This window comes from Acinonyx jubatus, chromosome C1, assembly GCF_027475565.1.
Source record: "Acinonyx jubatus isolate Ajub_Pintada_27869175 chromosome C1, VMU_Ajub_asm_v1.0, whole genome shotgun sequence".
In the NCBI taxonomy this organism is placed as follows: Eukaryota; Metazoa; Chordata; class Mammalia; order Carnivora; family Felidae; genus Acinonyx; species Acinonyx jubatus.
Genome location: NC_069381.1, coordinates 22985001 through 23004101, shown reverse-complemented (window position 1 = coordinate 23004101; position 19101 = coordinate 22985001). Strand labels below are relative to the sequence as shown.

Here is a 19101-nt window from a genome sequence, read left to right as displayed (position 1 = left end):
CATATAGAAAACAATGAGGGGCGGCGCGGTTAAGTGAATTTGGCTCAGGGCACGATCTCACGGTCCATGAGTCCAAGCCCCGTGTCGGGTTCTATGCTGACAGCTCGGAGCCTGGAGCCTGCTTGGGATTTTCTCTCTCTCTCTCTCTCTCTCTCTCTCTCTCTCTCTCCCCCCCCTCCCCCACTCATGCTCTGTCTCTCTCAAAAATAAATAGAAACATTTAAAAAATTAAAAAAAGAAAACAATTAGCATGACAGCTGAGTTCCAGCCCTTCTGTGGCTTCGGTCTTTCACTTACTTTAAATGTTTACTTATTTTTATTCTGAGAGAGAGAGAAAGACAGAGAGTACAAGTAGGGGAGGGGCAGAGGGAGAGGAAGAGAGAGAATCCTTGGAGCCCGACACGGGGCTTGATCTCACAACGGGTGACACCATGATCTGAGCCGAAATCAAGAGTCAGAGGCTCAAACGACTGAGTCACCCAGACGCCCCTGTGGCTTCGGTCTTTTACAGGCAAACCTTTATGCCAATCCCAGCTCTGCTCGCTGACTAGCTGTGCGACCTCGGGCGGCTTATTCAAACCCAGGGCTCAGCTGCCTCGCCTATAAAATGGGGACAATAGTGGTACCTGCCCTATGCGTCCGGTGCTTTGAACCGTGCCTGGCTTAGGGCAGGGGCTCTACAGCTGGGGGCTGTTTTCTCGCCCTGTTGCTGTCATATTATCGTTGTTATGATTTGCAGGGCCCAGCATGCTGCCTACTGAATGAGGAAATGACCCAGAACCTGGGTAGAAATCCAAACGTCAGCGTCAGCGCTGGTGTGAACGATGGCTTGGGCTGGGGCCGGCGACGCCCAGGGTCGGTGCCCGGAAGTCATACACAGGGGCCTCGCAGATGGGCGCGTGGGCACACAGGAGCTGCTGGGAGGTGTCGCGTTTCTCTCCGGGCCCCTTGGCACAGGGATGGGCGACAGGCAGAGGGGGAAGGAGGAGGAAGCTCGGCCTCCAGGCCGCCCACCCTGTCTCTGCCGACCCGCAGGGGGGCAGACGGAGGGGCCAGGCTTACGGCCCCCAGAGCTTCGAGCCTTCTAGCCTTCTCTGCACTTGGGGAGGACAGAGGCTGGACCTGGCGTGCGAGCGGGGGAGGGGATTAGGGCCAGGGAGCAGATTGCCAAAGCGCTGGGGTGAGACACCGTGCGGGGTGCCCTGATGGGGGGAGGGCGGTGGGCACTTCTCTCATGACCTCATTACAGCCTCGGGCCGGTCTGGCCTCCTGGTCGGTGGAAATTGAGGCTCAGAGAGTTCGAGAAACCTGAGGCCAGAGAGCTGTGAAAGAGTGGAGTGGGAGCCAAACCTGGGTTTCCCCCTGGTGCCAAAATTCAGTTTTACCCTTTCATTTCCTTCCTCTACCGATAGCTGCTGTGCGAGCACGGACGGGTTCCTAAGCGTCTCTGAACCTCAGCGAGGCCGTCAGAGAAACAGAGGCCCCGGCGTAGGGACAGACTCAAAAGATATGTTAACGCAGGACATATTTGCTGGGCGCTTTCTCGTGGTCAGTGCCCATTCACAGACGCTCCCTGCTTTCATCCTGGGAGACCCCGATTGCCCCCCACCCCTCACAGATAGAGACAGCGAGCCTGTGAGCAAAGCCCCACACTGCGGGGGCACTTCTAAAGGACCGATGACCCAGTTTCTTCAATTAAGTTCTCACACATTCTTGCAAGATGAAGAGGTAATTTACAGGTAAGCTTAAAAGCCTTGTTAGCTAATCAACGTGGGAACTTGATTCAGATCCCGATTCAGATTCTAAAAAAACAAACAACAAAAACAAAAAAACCCACCAACACTCCAAGCTAATTATGAGGCAGGTGGAAATCTGACCTATGAATGAATAGTTGTTGTAAAAGGATCATTGTCCGTGTTCCTAGATGTGACAGTGGTCCTATAATTATGTGTGTTTCTTCTTTAAAGCATCCTTATCCTTCTGTAGACTGGGATATTTGCAGATAAAACGATAGGATGCTTGTGACGGGCTCACGGCAAGCGCAGGGAGGAGGGCGCGGGTGGGCAAGCAGAGGGGGCGACGTGAGATTTCGGCTGGTAATTGGAGAAGCTGAAGGATGGGCACATGGGGGTTCATTATATTATTCTATCGACCTGAAGTTTAAATTTTGAATTCTTCATTCAAAGATGTTAAAAAAAAAAAAGAAAAGAAAAAGAAATTGATCGCCAGGGGCATGAGGTCTTGCCAGGGTCTCACGCCAGCAAAGGCAAAACTAGGTCTTCTGACTCTGTGCCCCGGGCCCCTGCCTGCCCTACACCCCCTCCGCGTCCCCCGCCCCGACCGGGGGCTTCTGCAATGTCACATCTCCCCTGCTTTGTGTGGTCCACTTCCAGGGGGCCAGCACCTTCACCGGCCTCGTCCCCTCCCCTGCCACGGACGCTGACTCCCGCGAACTTCTCTGATGGAAGAACTCCCATGGAATAGTGACGACGGACGTGGCGGTGGCCTACCCTCCTCTAGAGGTGTCAGCCTCTTGCCAGAAGGAGGAACAGACACCGCCCTTCCCACGCGGGCGGCGGGTCACGGCTCTCCGGGGGATCTTTGGCCTTGTTCGCTGTTCACGCCAGTCCCGTGAGGTGGGCTGGCTGGGGGTTACTCCTCCCACTTTGAAGGACATTGGGTTGGGTCATTTCTCTCCATCTACAAGGCTCTGGCCAAGTCTAGACCTTTGTCACGTCTTGCTGGGAATACTGAAGTAGGCTCTGAGTAGGCTGCAAGGTCAAGGCACAGGCTTTGGCATGAACGGCTGGGGGTCATCCCCCGGCCTCGGCCAGTTCTTCCCGGGCTGTCCTGGGGCAAGCCACTTTGCCCCCTGACTTTGGCTTCCTCCTCTGTATAATGGGCACAGTGGGGACCACTAAAGGGGTTTGTGGGGATCCGGAGGCGAGGCAGAGCCATGTGCCCAGCATGATGCCCAGCACACAGCAGGTGCCCAACAGCAACGGGGGTGGTCTTCCCAGGAACAGCTCACAACATCCTAAGTGCTTTAAAATTGAAAAAAAAAATTTATTTTTATTTTTATTTTTAGAGAGAGTGTGAGTGGGGGAGAAGGACAGAGGGAGAGAGAGAGAGAATCTTAAGCAGGTTCCATGATCTGTGCAGAGCCTGACGCAGGGCTCGATCCCACGACCCTGAGATCACGACCTGAGTTGAAATCAAGAGCCAGACAGCCGACTGAGCCACCCAGGCGCCCCCTAAGTGCTTTTTAATACGCGTGCACTTAGAACAGGGCCCGGCACGTGGTCAGTGCTATATAGGTGTTTATTTAAAATAGCATCGTTTTTGACATATGAGCCCATTTTCTGCTATGGACTGAATCGTCTCCCCCACAATCCATATTTTGAAGCCTTAACCCCCGACGTGACTGTACTTAGAGACAGGGCTTCTAAGGAAGTAATAAAGGTTAAGTGAGGTCATAAGACTGGGGCCCTGGGACACTTACCCAATAGGATTAGTGTCTTTACCTTGTAAGAGACATGAGAGCGTTTGAGCACTCTCTCTGTGTGAGCACAGAGGAAGGCCATGTGAGGACACAGCAAGGCAGGAAGAGGGCTCTCAGTAGAAGCCGGCCGTGTGGCCACCCGCCTCTCAGACTGCCAGCCCCCCGGACTCCGAGGGAACAAACGTCCCTTGTCTAAGACAGTAAACCCAGTCTGTCAGATTTCATTATGGCAGCCTCAGCGGAGTGATATATTTAATCTTTACAAAAATCATGAGACGTGGTAGGTACTCATTACTTTCATGCTTACAGATGGGGAAACTGAGGCCTATAGACTCCGAGAAGACTGAGGGCGTAGGTAATAAAACTGTACAGGCAACCTTGACTCCCCCGCTCTCCCGGCAAACTCCTATGGGTCCTTCAAAGCCCTGCTCCACAACGCCTTCCCAGGAACCCCCAGGCAGCATTAGTCGTTGGGACTGGTAAGAATAGGAGGCCAGGAGGCCAGGAGGAAATAGGCCTGGAAGAGAAGAGGATGGAGAGCAGGGAAGGCCTGAGGGAGGCCATCAGGTGAACGAGGGGGAGGGACCCAGGCTCGAGGGAGAGCCTGTGGGTTGGCTGTTGGCAAGGATGTGAACAGAAAAGTTCTCGGTCCTTCTTCCCACCATAGGTGGCTCTGCCTCACGGCTTGACCTTCAAGGCCCAGCCCAGCCCCCAGCTTTCTTGAGGTTAACAGACTGGGGCCTCACTGCCCTGGTTTGAGTCCTGCCTCCTCAACTTATTGGCTAAGTAATCTCAGGCAAGTTATTTAATCTCTTGTGCCTCAGTTTCCTTATGGGGATAAAATAGGGGTAATCACAGTACCCACCTCATAGAAGGGTCCTGAGGTTTAGTTAAGTTGATGCATGGTACGTAGAGAATGCTTCATGGATATTAGCCAGTAGTCATCTTGAATTTCTCCACGGCACGGTGCTCTCTCTTTTCTCGGAATTCCAATGGGCGTATGTAGAAACCACACAATTTAACACAAGGGTAGTGATAAAAACAATGACCCTTTATTGGACACTTACAATTAGCCAGCCTGTTCCTTTCTATAGTGTTTCATTTAGATGTCAGAAATAACCCCATGAGGTATATACTGTTAATATGCCCATTTTACAGATGAGAACACCGAGACCCCTTTAACATGTGTCTCAGGGGCTCCTGGGTGGTTCAGGTGGTTGAGCTTCTGACTCTTGATCTCAGCTCAGGTCATGATCTCATGGTTTGTGAGATCGAGTTCTGCGTCAGGCTCCATGCTAACAGTGCAGAGCCTGCTTGGGATTCTCTCTCTCTCTCTCTCTCTCTCTTCCTCCACCCTCTCTTCTCAAAATAAATAAACTTAAAAAAAAATGTGTGGGGCACCTGGGTGGCTCAGTCAGTTAAGCGTCTGACTTCAGCTCAGGTCATGATCTCACACTCCGTGAGTTCAAGCCCCGCATCAGGCTCTGTGCTGACAGCTCAGAGCCTGAAGCCTGCCTCAGATTCTGTGTCTCCCCCTCTCTGCCTCTCCCCTGCTCATGCTCTGTCTCTCTCTGTCTCAAAAATAAATAAAAACATTAAAAAAATTTTTTTGAAAAAATGTGTCTGAAATTACACAGCTAATACATGGTGAAATGAAGATTTGAACCTAGGACATCTGACCTGGAGCCCACGTGACTTGTTCCAGTCTGTTAGTCATTCACCCAATATTGGGAGATGCCTACTGTGTCCCAGCCACTGTGCTGGGTACCAGGGATATGGAATTAAAAGACCCACAGTCCTGGCCCTTGGGAGACTCACAGGCTGCGGTAGAGAAGCTAGACCTGGAATCAGATGCCTGAGAATCCCTACGATGTGGGAGGGACGGGGCTGAGCCTCACGTCTGCATTCGATCCGTTAGAGGCTATGTTTTATTTAACCATATTCTATCAGTTATTGGGCATATGGTCTATATAATAATTAAGGCTCCCTCTTCCCAAAGACAAGGCAGGCAGGTTTCTTCAGTGAAAGAGGGATATAAAAAGCACAGCTTTGGCATTATTTTTAGGCTTCCCAGTAAATCTGAAGTTGTCAAATATGAGCACTGTTGGAGCTGTGGTTGATCAACTGAGGTTCTTAGAAAGCCCCCGCCCTTCTGGCAATCGCCGCGCCTGTTCTCACCGGCCCAGACAAAGGTAGCTAGCTTCTGTGTGAGACGGGCACACGCCAAGTCAGAGTTCAATGCCGCCTGCTGATATGGATATGCACCAAGCCTCTGGGAGTACAGAGGAGGGGACAATTAACTTTGGGGCTTCCAGAAGAAAATATTTGAGTTTTGAAGGCTGTGTAGGAGTTCCCTGTGAAAAGAAGAGGGGAAACAATCCTTAAACGAGGAGGAAAGGGTGCAAAAGGCACCCCAGGTTATTTGGGGACTGGTGGAAATCAAGTGGGTCTGGAGTGTTGGGTTCATGGGGGGTGGTGAGGGTTTCTCGTATAAGCAATGTGGGGGGTTGCTGTGCAACTTTTTAGGGAGCGATATATGGTCAGATTTACAGTTTTGTAAACATGGCTTTGGTAGCTTAGGGGCAGGTGGGTGGGAAATTGCTGGCAAGACAATCAATTCCCCAACCAGATTGTAAGTCCCTTGGGGACAGTGACAGTCAATGTCTTTCCTTCTGGTATTTTCCATAACACCTCGCAGGGGTGGGGCACGAGGGTGGTGTTCAACAAATGCCTGCTGTATGAAATCCATGAACGTCCCAGGACGTGTGTATATGGGTGGATTTTAGTAGCACCCAGTGCCCGTCCCCCCGAACCCCTTTCCGGTGCTGTCCGTGGTACTAACACACACTCTAAGGCTGCAAATCCCAGGGGGCTCCCTGGGGGCAGCTTGGTGTGTGCATGTGTTCGTGTGTGCGTGAATGCATGCGTGTGTGCGTGTGTGTGCACGTGCATATGTGTATGTGTAGGATGAGGTAGGGGAGGGGACCCTCAACATCTGTTTCTTGGCATCGAGGCAGGGTCCCAGCTGCCCCAGCCTTAGAAAGGCTTCCCCTGTGACTGCGTAGTCTGGGAGGTGGATCCTTACTTCATCTGGCCAAGGCTTAGTGCATGGATCCAAGGCAGGAAATAAAGACAGATAAAAAGGATGGGTTTAGAGTTGGGAATGGGTTTGAATACCACGCTGGAGAGTCAAGATCCACAGAAAGAGAGGGACAAGGTCACCTTTGTGGTCCAGAAAAATTGCTCTGGTGATAGCAAGGAGGGTAACTCTGGAATGTTGGGGCCACACGTTAGCACCCAACGTCATGTAACACACACGACTTAGGTGAGGGAGGAAATCTGTGAGGGTTAGAGTAACCAGGCAGGTTTTCCTGGAGGAGGTGGGACCTGAGCTGGGCCTGGAAGGATTTACAGAGAGAGCGGGAGGGGAGAGGGGTGTGCCAGGCAGGGGAACTGTAGGAGCACAGGTAGAGAGGTCAGAACGGCTAAGAAGAGGGAAGAGGCACCTGCTTTTCTCTTCTCTGTCCTCCCCGCTTCCTGGCAGGGGCCCTTCTGAGCAGGGAGGCGGCCTGCTCTGGGACTGAACTCAGCGGCATTTCTGGGTGTCTCTGGCTGAGAGAGGGGGCAGGCTCGGTGCGGCCTCGAAAGGTCCTTCCATTGTGTGTGAGGCTCGGCCAGGGCAGCGGAGGCGGGTCCATGGAGCCCTTTGTGTGCAAGTGATCCGCCCCGCACTCCGGCGGCCCCCACAGTCCTCGCTGGCCCTGGCCTCAGAGCCATGTCATAGAGACAGGCTGTTCTGCCTTGGCTGTGGCTCCGATGTCATAGCTGAGGGAGGGGGCGGGGTAAGGGGGTGGACACACGGTGGCCTTCGAGGCTGGCTGAGGGCTAACAAATTGCCTCTTGCCCTTGAGGCTCGTGGGGCTCCACGAATCACCAATTCATGACATCCTTTAACTCTGTGATCCTCAGGCCAGTGGATGAAACCTTCCAGCACCTGAGTCTCCCAGAATAATGGAGTCTTTTTAGGATCTTTCACAACAGACCCCGTGGGAATCATAGAATCCCGTAGAATAACAGAATCTTAAAAGCCATAGACTCTTTTCCTACCTTCCTTTCAGGGCAAGAATGAGGGTAAAGTGAACCCTTACATGGAAGCTCATAGAACAATCCTGGGATGTCATGAATGCCCCCGAGTGTCAGCTGTGGTCTTTGTCTTGAGGAAGCTCAGGCCCGGAGAGGTGATGGGATGCGACTGGCCCAGGGACAAGCAGCCAGGGCTGGCAACACAGAATTGCAGCGGCCTGGAGGAACCCTGGGGCTGGAGGGGGAGGCTGAAACACGGTGATGCTGAATCCCCCTGCGGCCCAGCCGGCTGGTTCTGGCTCCGAAAGAAGGTCTCTGAGTAAGAGGGTCATTGTTGGGGGGAGGGCGGGAGGCGGGTGCCCAGGACTGCAGGCCTTTGAGCTGGCCCTGGCTCTCAGTGTTGATCCCCGGGGTGGTTTAATCTTCCGGGGTCCCAGTTTCTTCCCCTTTAAGGGGAGGGGGAAGGCTCTGAAGTCAGGTAGCGCATGGATCCTGGCTGTGTGTTCCTAGGCGGATGATATCACTTCTCTGAGCCCATTTCCTCATGAGTGCGATGGGGACAACAGGACCCAGAACTGCCATGGGGACTGAATGAGCTGATATCCTCTGAGGCGGGTTAGGGTCACATGCAGGCTCCTCTGCACTCAGGACCCAGCGGTCCCCGCTTGATGGGCTGGTGACTATAACCCCCCGGGTGCCTCCATTTCCTCAGCTGCAAGATGGGCAGGACAGTAAGCCTCCATCATCGTGAGCAATTAGCCGTGGTCAGCGAGGAGACTGGAAAGTGCTGCACAGCTGTGTGTGACTGCGTGTGTGTGTGTGTGTGTGTGTGTCCCCAGTGCGTGAGTGTGCGCGCGCCTGCGTGCGTGTGAATGTGTATGTCCCCGGTGTGTGTGCGCGCGCCTACGCGTGCGGCCCCCATGCGTGTGCATGTCTGAGTGTGTGAGCGTGTGCCCTCGGTGTGCGTGACAGGGTGGATGAGTGTGTCCGTGACTGCGAGGGTGTGCGCACGCGCACGTGCGGGAGCGAGTGTGGGGATGCCGGTTACCAGCAGAGCCGGAGGCCCGGAGTTGGTCTGTGTGCCCGGAATAGCGGCTTCTCCTGGCGGCCTCCCCGGGGGACGGAGCGTAATGAGTGTTTACGGAGCCCCTGCCAGGCGGAGAGGAGGCGCGCGGAGCAGCACTGAGCCAGGCAGAGGCTGGGAGCCCAGTGTTATCATATTAACGAGCATCAGGGTGATGATTACCATTAACAAGATTATTCGCCAGGCGGCCTCCCCCTCCCAGGCTGTGTCTACAGCAGGGGGAGCTGGGAGGCATCTCTGCCCCGTCCCTCCCGCCCCGGTCTTGGGGGATGAAGAGAGGGCTCCCCGGTACCAAGCCCGCCACACCCTTGTCTCAGTGAAGCTCTCCGGGCCCCCCGAGGTCCGGCGGTGTCGGCACCCCCACTTCACAGATGAGAAAACTGAGGCTCAGCGAGGGGAACTGGGACGCCCTCTCAGGCCGGTCTGAGCCCAGAGCCGGTGTATTTTCATCGCCCCTCTGCGCTCTCTGTGGGCACTTAGAACGGAAGAGCCCTGGGGTGGCGCCGTGCGCGGATTAACCCCTTAATCTTCACTATGACCCCATAAGGAAGGCACTGCTGTTATCCCCTCTGCAGGGGGGAAACTGAGGCACAGAGCACTTGAAGTAACGTGCCGTCCATGTCACAATGTCTTCTGCCTCCAGTGGGCCCCTCTCGTCCCAGGGGTCAGGATGAAGGTGTAGTTCCCAAACCTTTTGTTGTTCTTTCTGTAGCCCACCCGGCCAGGGCTCTGTGAGTGGGGGCTTGTGAGTAGTTTTCTCCTGACCCGTCATCGCCACAGGCCCCTCGGTCAGGCTTACCCCTGGGCACAGGCTCTTCATGCCACATGCCATACAGAGCGGAGGCCGCGACCCCCCCCCCCCCCCCCCAATGCACCAACATTGTCCTCACCCTCCTTGGGACCAAAACGTCAGCGCCTTTAGACACAGTTCCCGGGGGGGGGGGGGGTCAGGTTTACGCATCTGATGGCACAGGCCAGCTACTGGGGGGGCGGGGAACGGCACCGACGGAGGCGGGGTCCCCAGAGATGTCTCTCGCCTGCCTGATCAGCTCAGTCACATTCAGGGCCCGCCATCGTTCAGTCAATGGTCATGCCCCAGCTGAGAATTTCCGATTTCGACAGTTCCCTTGCTCAGTCGGGCCCTCATAACGTGTTCCCCGCTGCCCAGCCGGTTGCAGGTTTGGTGTGGGGACACAGAATGGAGTCAGTTGTGGTCCCCGCCCTGGACTTGCTCCCAGCCTGGGGCGGGAGACGGACATCCCCACACAGCACCGTGTCAACAGTGGGCACGGAGACGCTTCATCCGGGGCCGGAGCGGCGCTGGTCCGGGAAGGCTTCTCGGAGCTGGAGGCAGAAAAGGGGAGGCGGGCAAAGGCAGAGCATGCGCAAAAGTGCGCATCCCAGGACGAGGCTGGCCGAGAAGGGCCCTGAATGCCAGGCTGCGGCGGAGAGCGTGGCCGACCCCCGATATCCACTCTCCCTCCCACAGTAACCACACGGCGGCTTGGAATACAGACTACATTTCCCAGCCTCCCTTCTGTTTGGGGGTCATGTGACTAATGTGGCCAATAGGGTGCGAGCAAAAGTATAGCCGGTTCGGGGAGGTTCCTGTAAAGGGCGGTGGTGTGCCCTCTCCTCTACCTGCTCCCCTATTCCATTGGCCGGAAGGTGATCATGGAAAACAGCCCAGGAATGATGGAACAAGACAGAAGGAATGTGTGCGCCTGATGCCGAGAGGCGCCAGCCACTGGATGCTTTTATGTGTGAATTCTTCTATGAGGGTCAGATAAACTTCTCTCTTGTTTAGTGTTCTTCGGTGTCCGAGAGGCTAAACCCGTAACCTAGCTGATAGGCAGGCTAACGGCTGTCACCCCTGAGGGCACAGACAGTGGCCAGAGTTCTGTCGGATGGGGAGTGACATTGTCAGATTTGCATTTTTGGGAGATCTGGCTGCAGAGTGCATGGTGGGTTGGAGGGGAGAGAGAGAGACGGGAGGCCTGAAGACCAGAGAGGGTGTTGATGCCTTAGAAGAGGGCAGAGATACCCAGGCCTGACCAGGGGCAGGTCTGCTCTATGGGCCCTGCTAACAGGGAGGGCCGGGTTGCTCACCCGGGGCCTGGAACATCAGTCCTGCAAGATCTGGCCGTGGGAGCCCCAGGGCAGCCCCCCTCTGGGGAGGGTCAGCAATGCAAGGCTGAGGGTGGGAGGCAGGGGGCTTGAGATGATGGATTTGGGGAGGAGGGGGAGGTGGGTGGGGCCATGTCTATGTGAATGTGTGGGAGATGGCAACAGGGGGTGAGGACAGATGACAGAAAGGAAGAGAAGGGCAGCTGGGCTACTTGGGCTCCTCTCCCTGCAGGGAGCAGACACCCAGTCAGAACCCAGAATAAGGGGCTTTGTTGGCTGTCATCACTGAGCAGGACGCTCCTGGATCAGACTCTGACAAAGTGGTGGGGGCTGTCCTTCTCTCCACTCTGCCTGGCCCTGCTGGGCTCATTCTTTTCCATTCCAGATAGCTTTCCTCCACACGGGGAGCAGCAGGTAGACACGGCCACAGGTAGCTGGGAGTCACAGCCTTTTAGGTTGTGAGGCAGGAAGGAGACTGAGAGCATCTCCTTTCCAGCGGTCACACAAAAATCCCAGGGAAGGAGACTGATTGGCTGGGCCAGGGTCACCTGACCATCTGTGGCCAATCACTGGCCAGGAGCTGTGGTGCTTAACGGCCAGGTCTGGGTCTTTCATGTAGCCTGGAGCCAAGGGGCTGGGTCCTTGGGATTGTGCCCCCCACATGGAGTAAAGAAGAGGAAACTCCCCTAAGGAGGAAAGCGTTTTTCTGTTACCTGGAGGCCAGGGACACGATCTGTGGGTGGACAGTGATAGCCCCAGACATGGGGGGTGGGGGGGGGGGAAGGAGACCTCTGGGAGGAGGTAGGACAATGACTGATGGCAGGGGAGGGGGGAGGCCTAGCCGGAGGAGAGGCTGATGGATGTTTGAGGTAAGATCTTCCTGCGCCTCTCACCCGGCAATGAGTACACCCCAAAATGCACCGCCAAGCCCCCCTTCCAGCTTCTGGACTCCGGTGTCTTATTTAATTGTTAGGAAAGAGCACACCACGCCGATTCCTCTGAGAATGGATGGACTGAGGGATGCCAGGCTACTCTTTCCAAAGCTCGCTCTGTCACTTCCTCCGAGAAGCCCTCCTTGACTGCACTCCAGTCTACAGAGCTGGGCCTTCTCTCCTCCGGGCCCCGTGCTCTCCCCGCCCCGGCTTACCCTGTGCTCTGGGGAGGGACCCACAGGGTCCCCTTAGCTGTGAGCCTTTTGAAGGCCCGTCTCTGTCCTCTCTGCGTTAGCACTCTCCCCTAGGCTTTGGTCCGGCCAGCCCTTGGGTGTCCGAATGTGTCTTTGTATTTGTCCCTGGGTGAAGAAATGTTTGTTTGTGTGTGTCTGTGGTTATGCGTGTGTGCCCATGTGTATACGTACACCTATGTGTGTATAAGACTGTGGGCGTGTAATGGGTCTGTGTAGAGGTTTTGTGTGTCTGCCTCAGTGCATTTGGGATGGTCTCGGGGCACTACTACCCTCTGGGGCTTGGTAACCTTGAGATATACACACACAGACACATGCACACAGACCCACACAGAGGTTCAGATACATACAGACATAGACACGCAGTTACACACACACACACACACACACACGCATACACACACCTATCTGGAGCCCTCCCGTGACCCTGCCGCCCAGGGCTGGCTCTGCATGGGGCTACCCTCCGGAAGGAAGGCTGGGAGCCCACGGCCCCGGGGCAGGCTGGCTGGAATGGATTCCAGGGGCTTCCCCTCCCCAGATGGGAGTGTTTTCTTATGCCCGAGCAGTGGCTGAGAGCCAGCCCCACCCAGCGACTTCCATTCCCAGCCATGTGGCCACACCTCTGCTGGCGGGACAGCAGGTGGCCATGCAAAGTCAATAGTTCTGGAAAACACAAAGGTAATAATGGGGCCTCGGAAGCGGGATTCTCGCCCAGCTGTCTCGGGCACCACCCACCTCAGACTCCAGTGAGAGCATCTGCGAACCACCGTGAGAGATATTTATGTCATTGTACATGCAGAGGCAGGGCCCTGAGTCAGGTGCTATGGGGTACACTCAGGGGTGGGGAAGGAAAGGGGACCGGTCCATCACTTGTCAGGTGGATCCTGACGTCCCCTTAAAAGGTGCATTCGCTCTGAATCCCTGGTTCTTAGCACAGCGGCTGGCACATAGTAGGTACTCAATAAGTGTATGTGGCACAAATTAATGAAGGAGGCTATTATCAAACTGATGTCAGAGAGGCCGTTTGCTTAAGGTCGCACAGCAACCATGTGGCAGAGATAGGATTTGAACCTAGGAACTGTCAGAGTCTCCAGCCCCAGCTTGTCCCCCTGTCTATCCAGGTCTGCCCAAACTGACCCAAGGAGCCTGTGAGCTCATTGGCTGGAATGCACATCTTTATTACTTATCTAAAGTCTCAGTTTGCGCATCTGTGTAATAGGTTTGATGAGAGAGTATCAGATATGGAGTCACAGAGCTAGTTTATAAGAAGTGTAACTTTCTTTTTTGTCACTGACTTCTTTTCACTGAGGGTAGCAGGACAGGAACCTCAGTCATTTGGGGACCCTCTAACTGGGAATGTGTCCAGGTTGGGGAGAAAGTGCAGGCCTGGTGCCAGGAACTGGGGCTGAGGGCCTGCCCTCTGGGCTGTGGCTACCCCACACTGGCTCCGTTGAGATGCCCTCCTGCTTGAGTGGCCTTCGAGGTCAGCTCTCAGATGTCACAGATCCCGAGCTGTCCAGCGCTGGGGCTCCCTCAGCCCCTCCCGGGTGCACGGGGATTGTTCTGGACCTAGGTGTGTGTTCCTAGCCCAGCTCCCGCACTTGGCAGGTAAGTCTCAGCAACCTCAGTTTTCTGATCTATGAAATGGGGATAATAACCATACTCGCCTCTTCGGGTTGCTTGTCAGAGCAAACAGATTAATCCACACTGAAGGCTTAAAACAGCACCTTGGCGCATTGGAACTGCTCAGTAGGCGCGCTTTTATCCGTTACTATTACCTGTCCTGTTCTGGAAGCTTGGTTCAGGCCAGGGGTGGGGGCAGGACTCCCTTGTCTTACAGCTTTGTCTCGGGTCACTTCCACGCCTATCCCCTTCTCTCTCTCTCTCTCTCTTTTTTTTTTTTTTTTGGTAATATTTATTTATTTTGGGGAGAGCGCAAGCAGGGGAGGGGCAGAGAGAGGGGGACAGAGGATCCAAAGCGGGCTGACAGCAGCGAACCCGATGCGGGGCTCGAACTCATGCGCTGCGAGATCGCGGCCTGAGCTGAAGTCAGACGCTCAACCGACTGAGCCACCCAGGCGCCCCTACCCCCTCCTCTTGAGGGTCACATCCTAGGCCCTTGGGCCACTGGAGGGTCAAACTCTAGGCTCTTTCGGGGTCCGGGGCGCCCCAAAGGACAGTCTGGTGCTAAGGGCCGTGGATGTTTTCAGAAGACTCAGGTCCCAATTCCTGCCTTAATTCTCACCAGCCTTGTGACTGTGGGCAAGTGACTTTACCTACCTATGCCACAGCTTTCTTATCTGGAAAATGGGTGGGCACGAGACTCCTCGGGCCGGGGCCAGCAGAGCTGTGGACACAAAGGGCCATTGTTGCGAGCGCCTCCCTCAAGCACACGCTGACCGGGGAGATGACGCAGGGAAGGTTGCCCCAGCGACGGTTTTGGACGACAGCAGCCCCGGATTCCCCCTGGGAAACAGGAAGTCCATGCTGCCCAGGTCACCGCCCCGGCCACAGGAAACCAGCTGACCCCTTCCTCTCCAACACCCCCGCCCCCCACCTTGCCTGCCCTCAAGCCCAGGAAGAGAGCTGCTGTCCTGTCAACAGCCCGGCCCGGCTTCTGAGAGCAACTCTCAGAGCCGCTAGGGCCCCAAACAGCATCTGGCCTCTCATTTCATGAGACGAGCGGCTGAGGCTCAGAGAGGGAAAGGGGCCTGCTCTAGGTCACACAGCACCCAGGGCTAAGCAGGGGTAGAACTCCTGGGAGCTCAGCAGCAGCCGCGTCAGCGTTATATAATGAGTGTTTTCTCTGGCTTCCTGTCGGATTGCCACCTCCACAGAACTCGTTCGGTCCTCACAACCCTATGAACTAGATGCCACGATTGTTCGTATTTTATAGCGCACCCGAGAAACAGAGCTGTCAGATGTCCTGCCCCAGGTCACACAGCCAGGAGGTAGTGGAGGCAGGATTTACACCCAAGCAATCAGAGCTGGAGACGGCCCGATAGCATCTGGGCCCAATTCTCCCAGTTTTGAAGTGGGGACACTGAGGCCTGGGGCCGAGAGGGAGTGTGTCCCAGAGCACGCATGTTAATGGCAGGCTGGGACTGGCTGACACCTTTATAGTTGCCCACCACCCTCTTCATCAGCTTTACTCATCGGACCCAGGCTTTCTTCACGGTGGCGACGGGCCCAGATTAAAAAACCCAAAACTATTTTTCCCATTCTCCCTGGTGCGTTGGGATGCTGCGTGACCCATTCTGGCCCATGAAATATAAGCAGATTCACGGGGTGAGGCTTCCAGCAGAGTCTTTAAAGGGAGGTCACCCAACTGGTATGGGCTTCTAGCTCTTTGCCAGTCCTTCTCTTCCTGCTCGGAGCACAGACAGGATGCCGGCGTGGAAGCAGCCATTTTGTGATCATGAGGGTCCGGTCTTCTTGGTAGGGGAGGAGGACAATCCCTCTGTGATTGAAGCCCCAGCCCAGTGTTTTGTCTTGTTTTGCTTTTTGATTCTGTTCCTCGCAGCTCAGCGTAGTCCTGACTTGGGTCTAGAGGTGAAAGGACGCTGAAGAAATATCCAGTTCAGTGATGTTCAAGTTTTGTGTTGCATCTAGGCTCTGGGACACCTGCAAAACCAGTGGGAGGCAGGAAAACTGGAGGGACCCTGTGGAGAAAAGCCGTGGTTTTGTTTGGTTTTGTTTTGTTTTTTGCCTTTGCTTCTTTTCCCACTTCCGTTCTTGCTGGGACCTGCACGCCTGCCTTACACACACCTTAATGCCTGTCCTCCTCGTAAAGGTCAAGGAGTTAATGATTCCTTTGGACACTTCCAGCACCACAGATAATCTAAGGGGTGACCGGGCAGGGTCGTCCTAAACATTCTCCAAGACCACTGACTCCAGACACCCTGACGCCAAGACCCTGGGCTTCAGGGCTTCAGTGAAGGACACTCGGACCCCGGCCCTTGATCGGCCCACTTCCTGGATGCCCCACAGGACACGTGCACCAGACCACAATCGTCAATAAAAACCCCAGATGCCCAGCAAAGACGAAGCTCTCTTCTCTCCTTTCTGAGTCTCCTGGACACTCAGTCCCTCTGTATCTACTCTCTCTCTCTCTCTCTCTCTTCAGTAAACTCTGCTTTCACCTCCTGCTGGCTCACATTTAGGCCACTCCATCCTGTGTGAAGCTGACGGCCCTCTTGGCTGGTCCTGTGGGACCCCCTCTGGGTCTCTGGGCCTGGCCTGCTAGCATCAATTGAGTGTGTGTGTGTGTGTGTGTGTGTGTGTGTATTTATGTATATTTATACATACATAACCCTCAAATTTCCAGGCCCTGTGGGAGGAGGACCCCATCTCCCTGCTTAAAAGAGAACAGCTCTTTGTCCATTGCTAAAATGGTGTAAAAGCCACCGTTTCATCACATTCTATGTAAAGGTGGGGAAACTGAGGCTCAGCGACAAGGTGGTGGCTTCACGTTGAGGATAAAGAGGCCCCACAGTGCTTGCGCGGAGGAGGAGGCCGGCAGCCACAGAGGGACTCCGCCACAGGTAGCAAGCAACCCAGAGCGCAGGTGCGGGCAGGGGGAGCCGGGCCCAGGTAGGGGGACGCACGGGGACTGGACAGGGTCAGAAGGCCGAGCATCGCTGTGACCCAGGGTGGTTCCAGTGTGATGTGGGAGGACAGGTCCCAGCCGGTGCGTCTGAACCCTGGGCCGGGGGTGGGGGTGTCTTGGTGAGGGGGGCAGGCTGGAAAGGGCTGAGGCATAGGGTGCCCAAGAGAGGAAAGTCCCAGCACCCTTTGCCTAACGGAGCCTTTGCCCTGCTGGGGCCCTGCTGTGCGGCCTGAGGCAAGCCTTGGCCCCTCTCTGGGTCTCTCTGCGGGTGGGGGAAGCTCTCCCCAGGGCTCTTTTCGCTCTGACACCTGGGAAGTCTGGTGTAACAGGAATGATACCGGTTTTGAATGTACCGGTGTGTTTCTTAACTGCTTTCATGTGACTTTCTTCCTTTTCAGCCAGAGGCGTCCAGGGTTTTAGGAATGGGATTGAGGATCGGGAGCACAAAAGAGAAATGATGTTCGGCTTTTGACTGAATAGGATCCTGCAGTCTTCAGCCAGATAATGGTCTTGAAAGCCGGGCTTTGTTGAGAGAGGGGAAGGCTTTGTAAGTCCCTAAAGTCCTCTTTGCATATCAAGAGCCCAGCCTGGCTGTCTGGGTGATCACAGGAGGAGCGCAGGGAGATGGAAGGAGAGGAAGAGGGAAATTCTGGCCAGACAGGCAGAGGACGGGGGCGGGGGGGGGGGGGGTGCAAAGCAGGGATTCTGGCCAGCAGGAACCAGGAGGAGGACATGGCCTGGGGCCTAAGGAGACACCCAGGGGCCCGCCCGCCTGGGCATCAGCTTCTGGTGGGGATGAGACCACAGATCCCCCAAACCCTACACGGGGTCCTAGGGCATCAGTGCCGATGGTCCAACTCTGCCACTTATGCAACATGGGGAAGGAGGTAGGATGTGGGCGTGGGAACAGGACGCTGGCAGGAGGGGTGTCTGACCTTGCTGGGGCCCGCCACCTGCCTGCGTCACCAGGAGGTCTAGAATTCCAGCCTGCCCCCTGAGGATCAAGAGAGCGTAGGACGCTCTCTTGTAGGACGAGGTGCTTTGAATGGATTGCCCGTGTGTGAACTGGGCGGGCCACGCACAGACGGGAGACCTCACCCCACTGCTTCGAGGAAGCTCGGTCGGATTCTCCCCACCCACCTCTAGCCCCTGTCGCCGTATTTGGAAGGAGAAGTGGGAAGGGGGGAAACCTTGAAACGTTGAGCGTTCACCCCAAGGCAACAGAGTTAACCCCAGAGAGACCATGTTCAACTGAAGAGGGACAGACTCGGATCTCATCGGTAATGAATTTGCCAATTAAGAGCCCTCCACCCCGCCTCTACCATCAGTGGGATGAGTAGGTGAGCGTGAGATGAGATCATTTGTGAGAGCTAGAAGGAAGCTATATTTACTTTTCCTTTGTGCATCTGAACAATAGCGTGCGGTTTTGAGCTGCCGATCCTGAGGGAAAGGCCTCATGTTTGTCCTTCCCTCTCTTTGGTCAGGTTTTCCTTGGCCAGTTTTTGCAGATGGAGGCTGGTGGGGTGGGGGTGGGTAGATGGCTACACAGGTGCTACCTGCCCCGTCTTTTAGGAATCGTTGCCTTACTTGATAGTCTTAAGGATGATCGTCCCTCTCTGGGGCAACTGAAGCTCAGAGAGGTTAAGCAGTTTGTCCGGGGTCACAAAGCAAATTGGCAACGGAGCTGGGATTTGCACTTGGATCTTCAGATTCCTGAAGTCACGTGCTTCTCACTCGCACAGGTGCTGTGGAGATCACCACCGCCACGTGATTGATGACGGTGATTACAAGGCCATGATCTACTTGGGGGACCCTCCCGGCATGTGACAGGAGACATCCACAGCGATTAGTCGGGGGCTGCACAGGAGCTGCTTGCTGGCTTCCAGGCGTGTCACGGCAGTGGGTTCTGAGCCATCACTCTTCCTACGGTGGATGAGGAGGCCCAGATGCGCCTGGCAAAATGATGTACAAGAAAGACTCATGCGTCTTGCTCCAATTAAGATGTTGGAAGAGAAGAGAGTCTAATTGTCCCACAATTACCTTTATTTATCAAACTCAGAATGAAGTGTGATTATGAAGTGTCTCAGGAGAAGAGTGCAGAGTTGGGGATGGTCCAGGCCCTGCCTGGCGTCCCAGCCGCTGCGGGGGAGGAAGGACAGCCACGGCGGCACCTGCGGACAGCCTCCCCATGGAGGAAGCCAGGTAGATGAGCAAGGTGAGTTCTGGCTCCCGCTGTGCCACCGGATTGCAGGGGACTTTGTCCCTTCCCGCAGCATCTGGGACAGACCTCCAGCAGATTTTCCATAAACGTTTGTTGAATCGGTGGGTGACAGGTAAGGTGACTTAGGCTCATGAGGGTTCAGTAATTTACCCGAGGACACACAGTCAATAATTCTCAGAGCCACAAGTCAGTGTGTTTGGCCGAGTGGAGTTCAAGTGCTTTGAAACACAGGACCAAGGATAAGCCGAAGACGTTGGTTTATCATTGCACGGTCACACACCCACAATAGACC

At 55.2% G+C, this 19101-nt stretch overlaps 1 long non-coding RNA gene across 1 annotated transcript in view; it reads left to right on the top strand.

The window, feature by feature from the left end:
* The first annotated feature begins 13901 nt into the window (after positions 1-13901).
* LOC113599447 (uncharacterized) overlaps positions 13902-19101 on the top strand; it is a 6452-nt gene continuing 1252 nt past the window's right edge. The window contains exons 1-3 of the long non-coding RNA XR_003420312.2: positions 13902-16523; positions 16987-17135; positions 18331-19101. The exon at positions 18331-19101 is cut by the window's right edge and continues 1252 nt beyond it. This is a non-coding gene — a long non-coding RNA (uncharacterized LOC113599447). The remainder of the gene's footprint in view (positions 16524-16986; positions 17136-18330) is intronic.